The sequence below is a fragment of the Sarcophilus harrisii genome, chromosome 1 (genome assembly GCF_902635505.1).
Source record: "Sarcophilus harrisii chromosome 1, mSarHar1.11, whole genome shotgun sequence".
Lineage (NCBI taxonomy): Eukaryota > Metazoa > Chordata > Mammalia > Dasyuromorphia > Dasyuridae > Sarcophilus > Sarcophilus harrisii.
Window position 1 is genome coordinate 713,354,090 of NC_045426.1, and position 10,642 is coordinate 713,364,731.

The window sequence follows — 10,642 nt, forward strand, 5'->3', positions numbered from 1 at the left end:
CAAGTTTGGGAATAGGAGGTACCACATAAGTCACTACTCTTCACTCAGGTCCTATTTAATATCTCCAATGAAATGTGAATTCCTGACTCGGTTTCTTTCTCTCCTAACTTTCTCCTTTTCTCACAGGGACTGAGAAGAATAGAAAAGCAGTCATTTCAGAGGTTCTGACTTAGTACCAGATCTTTAACCAGAAGGCCAGTAGCAAAGAATAAATAGCTATATTATTCTAGGCAATGCTTTCAAATATAGGTAACCTAGTACATTTTCTCCAGTGATTATCAATTTTCCGACAATCTGGGTCTGTTTTAATGGAAGCCAAAGGTGAGCATGACACAATGTGGTTTTGGCTACCTCACTTACATTAAATTTTCATTAAATTATCACCAGTGGAGACAATAGTAAAATCCTTGGCTTCACCATGGTATGCAATTTTTAAGATTTCATATATTGCATAGTATTTAAAGAAGCATTTGATTTAGAACAGGATTTGTATTTAACATTTCACCAATGGATAGTGGAATCTTCTTTCCCCCTCCAGGTCTAACTTTCAGATCTGCCTAGTAGATGAGTAAACAATACAATAGAAGAAGCATATTGAAGCATTTAAAAGATAACCAGTGATTTAATGGTTTTGTCTTTTAGACAAAAATTTAGACATTTATGTAATATAAAGATGTGTAATTTATGAATATGAATTCATAGACACTGTCCATAAGCAGAAAGAAAAGCATAAGTGAAATAAAAGAATCCAGAGGGATGAAAAAATACATAAGTTAAAACCCCAAATACAGAAAATCCCCAAATACATTTGGCTACAAGATATAGAAAGGAATGGAATTTTATGTGTCAAAGAATCATTCAATATATCTCATAGACTGTCTTCCAGAAGGAGAAGAGAGAATAAATAGCCAACCTGCTTCTCCTTAGCTATGACAAAGGGAAATTATGCAGGAATTATTGTATTATACTGAATCCTGCTTGTAAAGTGCAGACTTACAAAGGCTTCTATATGAGTGTTGCACTGTCACATACACAGCTTCTGATATGTAAAGGAGGCTTTTTGAAAAAAAAGAATTGATAATGAAAATGCATAAAACTAAGACCTATCCATCAGTATAAATATCAGGACACCTTGTTAAAGTCCTAGAAAGTCCCGGATACCCCCTTCTCTTGGATTCCTCCAGTTCAGGAAAGGTTAACTAGATTAACTAAAACAATCTCCTCTCATGTCACCTAGAGAATTTCCCAGACATCATCACTCAGGTACATTCTGCTGCTTCAGGTCATTCACCTAATTCCAGTAGGTGTACACTCTGAAGACTTTGACTTTCATCACTTAAATATTACCATGAAGTCAGGATGGCAGGGAAGAAGGGGTGATAAAAGACTGAGCTGCTCAGGACTGAGAAATCTGGCTATGGGCCATTTGAGGGGGAGTGAGAAGGGGAAGTAGAGGAGAGACATTTTCTTTCTTCAATTTTGAAAGTTAATCACACATAGAGAAAACTTTCAAGAATATAAAATATCAAGAGACAAGAAGAAGGGAGAGCACCTATCACCTGATACTGAATGGGCCTGCCCTTTTGCTAAACTATGAGCATTTAAATCCACAATGAAAATCAGCCCAGGCAGAGAGAGAGGCACTTACCTATAATTCTTACACAGTTTGTTAGGAGGACTTTGAAACAGTTTTACTCCTGTTGTATTTTATATTTCAGGTGAGAACCAGGGAATAAAGATCCCAATTTCCAGATCCCCACTGTGGATAAAAAAGGGGTTAGGTTTCTCAAAACAATCAAGCCCAGAACTTGAAACCTGAACCAAGAGAGATATAATAAGGGAAGAAAAAGGAGAAGTGCTTTTCATAATATGGGACCACATATTACTGAAAATTAACCAAAATTCTAAATCTGATGAAATCAAGTGGCCACTAATGCTATAGCAATGTCATCTGCTTGAGTCATGAATTTTCCAGCATTAGCCACATCTGAGGAAACACAGGGAGACGTTCGTCAGACCCATGTCCAACACAAGAATAATGGTACAAGATGAGGGGTCATTTTATATTTTTAGCCAACTTTTAGGCTGAACGCTGTCTCCCAGAACATTTATTTTTAGATACTAATAGGCATCATTCCGCCTTCTCTATATTCCACAGAGAAGTTTCAATCTAAGAACTCTGGGGATCAGACTTGCCCGGGGCTTCTCCAGCTGAGTCTCTGTATCCAAGGGAAAAACTTAAGTGCAAAATTATATTTTGAACACTCTTTTCCTTGTTTCAAGTCAGTCTACAGTACAGAAGTGACTTTTTTGGAAATTAGTTTTTGTGTCCTAGTTTCAACAAATAGCTTATGATGAATGAACCTCATGAAAAATTCCCCTGTATGTCACAAAAATTATTAAAATCTTCAGAGATGGCAATTACCCTAAAAGCCTGTAAAATTGCTGGCCTTGATGTTCATTCACTTCCCCGTATTAGGGTACATGTAAGCCAGGTCTCATGCTCAGCACGCAATATAATCTATTTTCAAGAATTATTATAGTATGTACAATGCTCACAGATTTCCTCTCCTATTTTATTTTCATTCCTTAAACAGGATTGTAACACCCAAGTCTTAGAAGTAAAAGGAAACTCAGAGGTCCCTTAGTCCAATAGATTTATTACAAATTTTCACTCTCCAACAACTAAATTAAAGACACATGCATCTTCCCTACCCAAGAAGCCTAGCATGACAGGATCTGTAGATACACCATTGCACTTTTGATGATGGGAGTAAAGAATTTTGAGCTCTCAGAGACATTGGAGGTAATATGTTATTAAATATATTTATGTTGTAGATGCAGAAATGATGCCCTGGAAATTAGAATGACTTGCCTGTATTAGCACATGGAGCAGATAAATTCTGGGATTTAGATTCCAAAATATCCACTTCCTACTACCTATTACTGATCCCTAGAGAAGTGCACAAGCATAGTTCTTATGCTCAGAAACCAATTGGACCTACATCTATCTAAGAAAGAGCATTACAAATATTTCGTCTCTTGGGATCAACAACAACCTGTGAAGTTGTTAAGCGGAAGACTTCAGAGATGTCACTTAGCGTTCTAGGACATAGGTTAAATTCAGCAGAAGAGGAAAATGTACGCAAAATTTGGGATTGGCTGAAGTTACTGGTTGGGAGACCAGCCTATCTCAATATAAGCCACCGAACATGGGCATTCCATGTGGCCTAGGGAAGGAAGGTCAGGCATTGTAGTATGAATGAATGATTGAATAGATGCATGAATGTATGAAAATGATGATTTTAACTCATTGTGTTACATACCTATGACACAAATGACAAAGTAAAGACAGTCTTTGCTCCTAAGAAGCTTAATTCCTAATAGAAAGGGAAAACATTTATAGGGCAATGGAGGCCAGAGAACTATAATTTGGTGTTAAAAGTTGAAGGGAAGATGAGTTGAGATAAAGGGGATTAAATTGATGTAATTCTATCCATATGTCATGACAGAATTGTCATTTTTCAGAACTGGAAAGTAAGCTGGGTATGACTAGAAAGTAAAGTGAAGCATGATTAGTAGTGAGCCCAAACACAGAGGGAGTCTAAGGCCATCTCCAATCAGCAGAGTGGGTCTGTAGGGTTTGAGGTAAACTGTGAAATGACTGAGTCCTCTGACACTTAGATTCAGAGTACACCAATCAATGAAGCAGTTTTCCCTGGTCAAGTACAGTTTAGCCTGCATAATAGAGAGGCTTAAATCTTCACTTTATCATTTTTGTGGAGATCCACAATCAGAATATGCTCATTACGCATAGTAAACATGATAGTGATTTTCACACTTATGGACTTGAATCAATAGTTCCAGCCTATGGCTTTTCTACAAATGACTACACCTGGTGTGATTTGTAGAGATGGAAATCCTTTTACTACTTAGAAGAGAATGAATAGTAACCATTGGATATTTATGGAAGTTGACAGTCAAACAGAAAGATACATAGATATATAGCTAATTAGAGCATATATTAATTTGTTTTTATGTGCCAGGCTCCATGCTATGGCCTAGAGATACAAATCAAGGTGAACAAGATGGGCTTTATCTTCAAAGAGATTACATTGTAATGGGGGAATATCACAAAGAAAGAGATTGTTGGTGCTTACAGTACAAAAACTTTCCTTAAGAACAGAGAAGCTTAACACCTTAAATAACTTTCAGAAATTGATAGGAGATATCCAATGGATGCGTCCAGTGTTAGGATTGACTCCCTATCAATTACAACCATTATATGACATTTTAAGGGGAGAGAGTGCTTTAAACTCACCACACCAGCTTACAAAAGAAGCTCAAGAAATTTTGAAAGAAGCTGAACTGGCTTTATCCAATGTGGTTGAAAGATTCACTCAAAAACCCTTGGAAATATCAGTTTTTGCTACACAAGAGGCACCCACAGCAGTCCTTGATCAAGGAGACAGTGTGACAGAGTGGGTGAACCTACCGGCACTACCAGAACAAAGCCTTACTCCTTACCCAGTGCTTGTGGCTAGAATTTTATTAAAGGCCATTAAGCAAGCAGTACAATTATCTGGGATAAGACCTGACAAGATAAAGACATTTTATATGAATGCACAAATTAATGTGTGCTGCAAAACCATCCCAGAGTGGCAAATTTTATTAGCCACGGCTCCAAATTTTACCCACGGGTCTCCATTAAAGATAATCAGACTATTACATAATTGATGGATTCTTGAAGAAAAGGTTTCTAAAGTTCCTCTTAAAGGACCAACTATCTTTACAGATGCATCCAAACATAATATTTGCGCTGTATACTCTTGTGACTTAACTATAAACAGAGTAGTCAGAACTCTTTTTCAGTCCACTCAGCAGAATGAATTGTATGCAATCATTCTAGCTCTCACTTATTATCCAGGAGATATAAATATAATATCTGATTCAGCCTATTCAGTAGGTGTGGTACAAAGAATTGCCACAGCCCAAATAAAATATGTAGCCTCTAATATATATCAGCTCTTTAAGGAACTTCAAGATCAAGTGAGAAAGCATCCAGGTAAGATTTATATCTTTCATGTCCACTCTCATAGTGGACTCCCAAGTCCTATTTTTGATGCTAATTCAAAGGCAGATAGCCTTTTAATTATGTTGGTCAATACTCCTTTATTTCAAGAAGCCCAAGAATCCTATTTTAAATATCATCAGGCTGCTCCAGCTTTACGTTTACAATTTGGAATAACAAGAGAGGAAGCTAGGAACATAGTAAAAGCCTGTACAGCTTGCCTTCCCTTCCACGCTCCTACAATGCCTCCAGGGAAGAACCCTCATGGTTTGAGATCCAATGAAATTTGGCAAATGGATGTGACCCATTATAAATCCTTTGGTCATCTGTCTTTTATCCATGTTGTGGGAGACACCTTTTCAGGATTCACTTTTGCAATATCAGCAGCAAAAGAGACAGCCCAAGTGGTCACTGAATTCCTTATACAAGCATTTGCAATTATGGGTGTGCCACAAGCAATAAAATACTGCTTCTAAATAAATAAATCTACTTCTAAACATTTTGCACACTTTTGTGCACAGTATAAGATTTTACACATCACTAGCATACCCTTTAATCCTCAAGGACAGGCAATAGTAGAGAGGAGAAGCAGAGACATTAAGATGCTCCTCCAAAAACAAAAGAAAGGGGGAGCCACAGGTAACCCTAGAGAACTTCTAAATCTAGTCCTTTATACTATTAACTTCTTGATTTTTGACAAAGATGCACTGGCTCTGGCAGACAGGAATAACAGTGTCCAGTGCGAGCGGCTCCACTATCTTTAGAAAATCACCAGATGATGTGGAGAGACCCAGAAAGTGGTGAATGGCAGGGACCAGATAGGTTAACTGCTTGGGAGAGAGAGTTTGCTTGTGTCTCTACAGATGGAGAAGGAATCAGATGGGTGCCAACAAGCTGTATTCGCCTTGTCCATCAGAGAGAGAGAGACTAAGCAGACCCTTGAAATGAAGGAGAAGACCCAAGACACATGCGTTGGTTCCATTGCTGACTGTGCCCACCAACGTAAGAGCATGGCAGTTATGGTGTTTGACTCATGGACGTGGAAAATTGTTGCACTTGAGAACCCTCAGGAATCATTGGATTCTCTGAGACATGATAAGACTGTTGCAGGACTTCAGAATCTGCAGGAATCACTGAATTCCCTAACATATAAAAAGACTGTTGCAGGACTTCAGAAACTTGTGGGGATCATTGGATTCCCTGACATGTGAAGCAATGGACAGTAGATTGGTTTTGGACTCTCTCTTGGCTGCTGAAGAAGACATATGTGTGACTGTTGTTTACATACCCTCCTTCTAGGACTTCTGGAAATCTTTTACAACACCATGTTGATTCATATTGTTTGTTATATCACTACTTGCATGTATAATTCATGTTTGTTATACCACATTGAGCCAGCACTGACTGTGGGGAGAGTTATCACTAATAGCCAGTGCATTATTGCTATGTGCTTGTGTAATACCTCCCATGCTGATGGGTTTGTGCAAAACTATCTTTTTTTATTCTGGCTCATTGCTCATAGCAGATAATCTAGGAATTGACATCACTCTCAGAAATGTAGTCATGAGTTCCTTTTACAAGCACAGACCCTTCTAATAAGACCCTTCAGCCCAGAAACTAGCTAGAAATCCCCACTTCCCTTTGGTGCTTTTCCTCTCCCTTCCTGAAATGTCAGGGAGGGCATGATCATCTCCTTTTTAATGCTTTCACCTCCCTTCCTGAGGAATGGGGGGGGGGCATGATCACCTCCTTTTTGGAGTTTTCATCTCTTTGAGAAGTCAGGGATGGCGTGACCACCTGTGTTCTAAAACGAAAGAAAGAGGGAGATGTAAAGGGCTGAAACTGAGCAAGTGAACTTGGACAACTGAGCACTTGAGGCTAATTACTTATTGGACAATACTCTATTAGCATATGCTTGGAAAATGACCCACCCCACTATTCTGTGCTGGCTTGATCTCTTGCTTTATGTAGAGATTGTAAGAGGGATTAGAGGGTGGTGTAAGACAAGTGAGACTTACTTTTTGGCTGTGGAGACAGAGAAAGAAGGTGTGAAGATTCTTGTATCCATTACCCTGACTGCTAACCCAAAAGACCAAGAATAAAGATCAATGGCTTTTGTTTATCCCGACTCCGGCTAATTCTAAGGTATTCAGGGTTCTAACTTGGTCTTCATCATCCTTTTTCTCCTTTACTCTTTTCCTCCTTTCTTAACTTGAAAATCATCAAATGTCAGGCTCAATGTCATTGGATTAGTCATGACAACATGTAGTGCTCTTCCAAGATGTAACGCTATAATAAATCCATAAGCTCTGTGATTCAGATGGATATTTACTCATCCTACCTAATTCCCATCCTTAATCTTCTAATTTTATTCATTTTCTGATATCATTCCTTGTGTAGTATTGTGCAGACCACTGGTGCCCAAACAGGATACTGTGGAAGTCACTCAGCTTCTCAATGTAGTAAGAATCTCTTGGAAAATAAGGCACAGATAAATTGCTGACCTTCATAGGTAGAGTAGTTCCTAATCTAGGAGTTCCTTTTAGCAGTCAAGTCATAGGTCCAGTCTTAGCATTATCATTATCTTAAATGATGCTGATTAAAATGTTCAAAAGTAAAAGGCCTATTCCTTTTATTCTTATTATTTATTTCCTATTATGCCTGACAAGGTTATTTATTTATTTATTGCCATTAGAGGGTTCAAATATCATTTGAACAAAGAGGTAGAGAGAGAGAATATGAGGTTATTAGTCAGTAGATAGCAATAACATTTGAATGGCCCCTAGAGAGCTTGCAGTGTTAGGTAATTGCTTTTGGTTTCATATGTAACATTAAGCATGACCTCTGAAGTCCCTGATAGGGTTAGCACTGGCTCAGTTATAAGCATATTTTCCTCTAAAACCACCCAAAAATTATAGAAAAGTGTGATAAGTATAAATTATTTTTATTATATCTACAAGAATTAAAACTGTGTTGCTCCACCCACAGGCTACTTGATATAGTCAACCATTAAAACATTGATCTCCTGAACTCATTCTCCATCTCCATCATCAGTCTTCCTCACTTAACTGCTTTCAAAGGTCCTTCCTCCTGATCAATTTCAGGTTCTTTAACCCCCAATTATTCAGATGCGGTCAGTGGCTTCATTGCTTTGGATTGTCTTTCTCCATTGTTCTAAATAATTGCTCATCTCTGCCTGACTAATTTACAGGCCTCTTGATCTTGTCTTCCCACCAATTTTCTGAAATCACAGAATGTCTGTCCATTGTACTGAAAGTCTTATTCACTAACTCCTGCCACAAACATGTTAAGGGAACAAGCTGACTGCTCCCTTCTCATCCTCCATTCCCACCTTATGATCATCTTGTCACTTCCTATGCTTCTTTGTTTACTCTCACACATAATATATTCCTATTCTTTTTTTTAATGACCATGTTAGTTACACTGTAAAAGGCCCTTCAAATGTACCTATGCATTTCAATTGATTTTTGAGTAATTTTCAATTTCAGTTCTTTATAAACAGCTATATTTCATTATTCTCTTTCAGAAAATGACACTGTTAGGAAATGGTTTTTAAAAAAGCAGTCTTATTTTTTGCTTCACTTAGTTGACAAACTAAGTTAAAGTCCATAAAGTGAAGAAGAGATGAATATTTTATAATTATTTCCATTGCAAAGCTGGATCAAAGTCTTTCTTTGATGAGAATTCCTAACCAAATTCTCCTTGTTTTCAGCTATCATATGGTATTCATCTATAAGCAAAAGTTCAGTAAGTAAGAGGGGAAGGAATATGAGAAGAGGTGAGGTCAATAGAAGGGAGAAAGTACTCAAAACACTTTTGAGGAGGGGCAGGGTAAACGGAGAGAGAGAATAGAATAAATGAGAGGAATTATAATTAGAAAAGAATTTCACATCATGTATTAAATTTGTTTTTTTATTTATAAAAATACCATTTTTAAGCACCTACCATATTCCAGGGACAGTGCTAAAAGCTGGGATTACAAAAAAGAAAAAGAAACTTCCTCTTCAAGGAGTTTGCAATCCAATAGAGGAAAATAATACACAAAAGGAAAATAGGGGTGACACCTCAGGGTTTCCAGTCTAAGTACAAGATAGTCTGAAACCAGGCAGAGCCACTAATGGAAAATAGAGACTTAACTGGAAAGTTCTCAGTCTTTTCTCAAAGAATTTGCATAACATTGGAATTAATTGTTTTTTAAATGTTTGGCAGAATTCACATGTAAATCCATATGGCCCTGGAGATTTTTTTTTAGAAAGTTGATTAATAGCTTGTTCAACCTTTCTTTGTATGTGGAGGGTTGTGGGAAGAACTCAGAAAAAGCCATAAGTCCTCTCTGCCATCTTGGCTCCATTCCTCTTTTTCCTTCTTAAACAACAAAAGTTGCCAAAAATACACCTCTTCTAAGACATCTTATTACATCCCCATGGAGTTACTTTTCCATCAACACACATCTCACTTACTTCCTGTTTCAGGAAAGAAAGAAAAAGGGAACCAAGCCCATTGAAAATGGTTTCAAAAGAGCCGAGCCTCAGGATGAACTCAAGCTTGGAGAACTTTCTCTGGTCCTTGAAAGCTCAACATATTTGATCTGGGGGCTGGGTGGACTTTCCAACTCTGATGGAGAGAATTCTCATTAAATAAATAAATGAGTGAATAAATAAAGAGAAAATTTCCTTGCACCTTGTCATATCTCTGGCTCCTAAGACACTCAATCTCTGGAAAACTTGCTTAAACCTAAGTGTCTCTGGGTTGGTCATAAAAGGCCAAAACTGAAAGAGACCAATGAAATCCCTTCATTGTCCACATGGGTAAGTGAAGCCTAGAGGGAGGCTGGGGATGTCTTCCTTCTCTGAAGCTTCTTGGAAGGCCAGTGCAGCCAGAATCCTGAGGCGTTGGGGGGAAGTGTGGCCACTTTCGGTCATTATTGTTCCTTTGGATGATTATCAGGGCGGGAATTCAACCTCAGATCACAGAGCTCCAGATCGAGGCAAGGCAATAAAAATTTCCTACTCCCTTCTGTGGCACCAGGCACTTCAGGGCCTGGGCTGGTATTAAGGGAGCTCTGGAGGAGCCCAGCCCTAGCTATGAAAAGTCAGGAACTAATATCCAGGAAGCTTGACCATGGCTTGGATCCCTCTGCTATTCCCACCGCTCACTATCTGCACAGTTAAGTCTTTTCAGAGCCTGCTCCCTGTGGCTCAGTCCCCACAATGTCCCAAGCCTGGCCTAATCCTGCCCTGAGCTCATCCTTAGGCTGCTCCCTGTCTCTCTTGAGGGAGAAAGATTCTGCCTCTGACCAATGTTTTCTTTACTGGAAGCTTCTAGGGCCTCCTCTGTGCTGACTCAGAACTTCAGTGTGCAAGATTCTGGGAGAGATGGCCACCATCTCCTGTTCTGGGCATCGAATGTCAAGATGTCCACTGGTACCAGCAGAAACCTGGCCAGGTCCCTAAGCTGGTGATTTATGATACTAATGGCAGGCTCTCAGGAATCCCGGACAGATTCTCTGTATTCAACTCAGGAAATAAATCCACCCTGAGCATCTCAGGA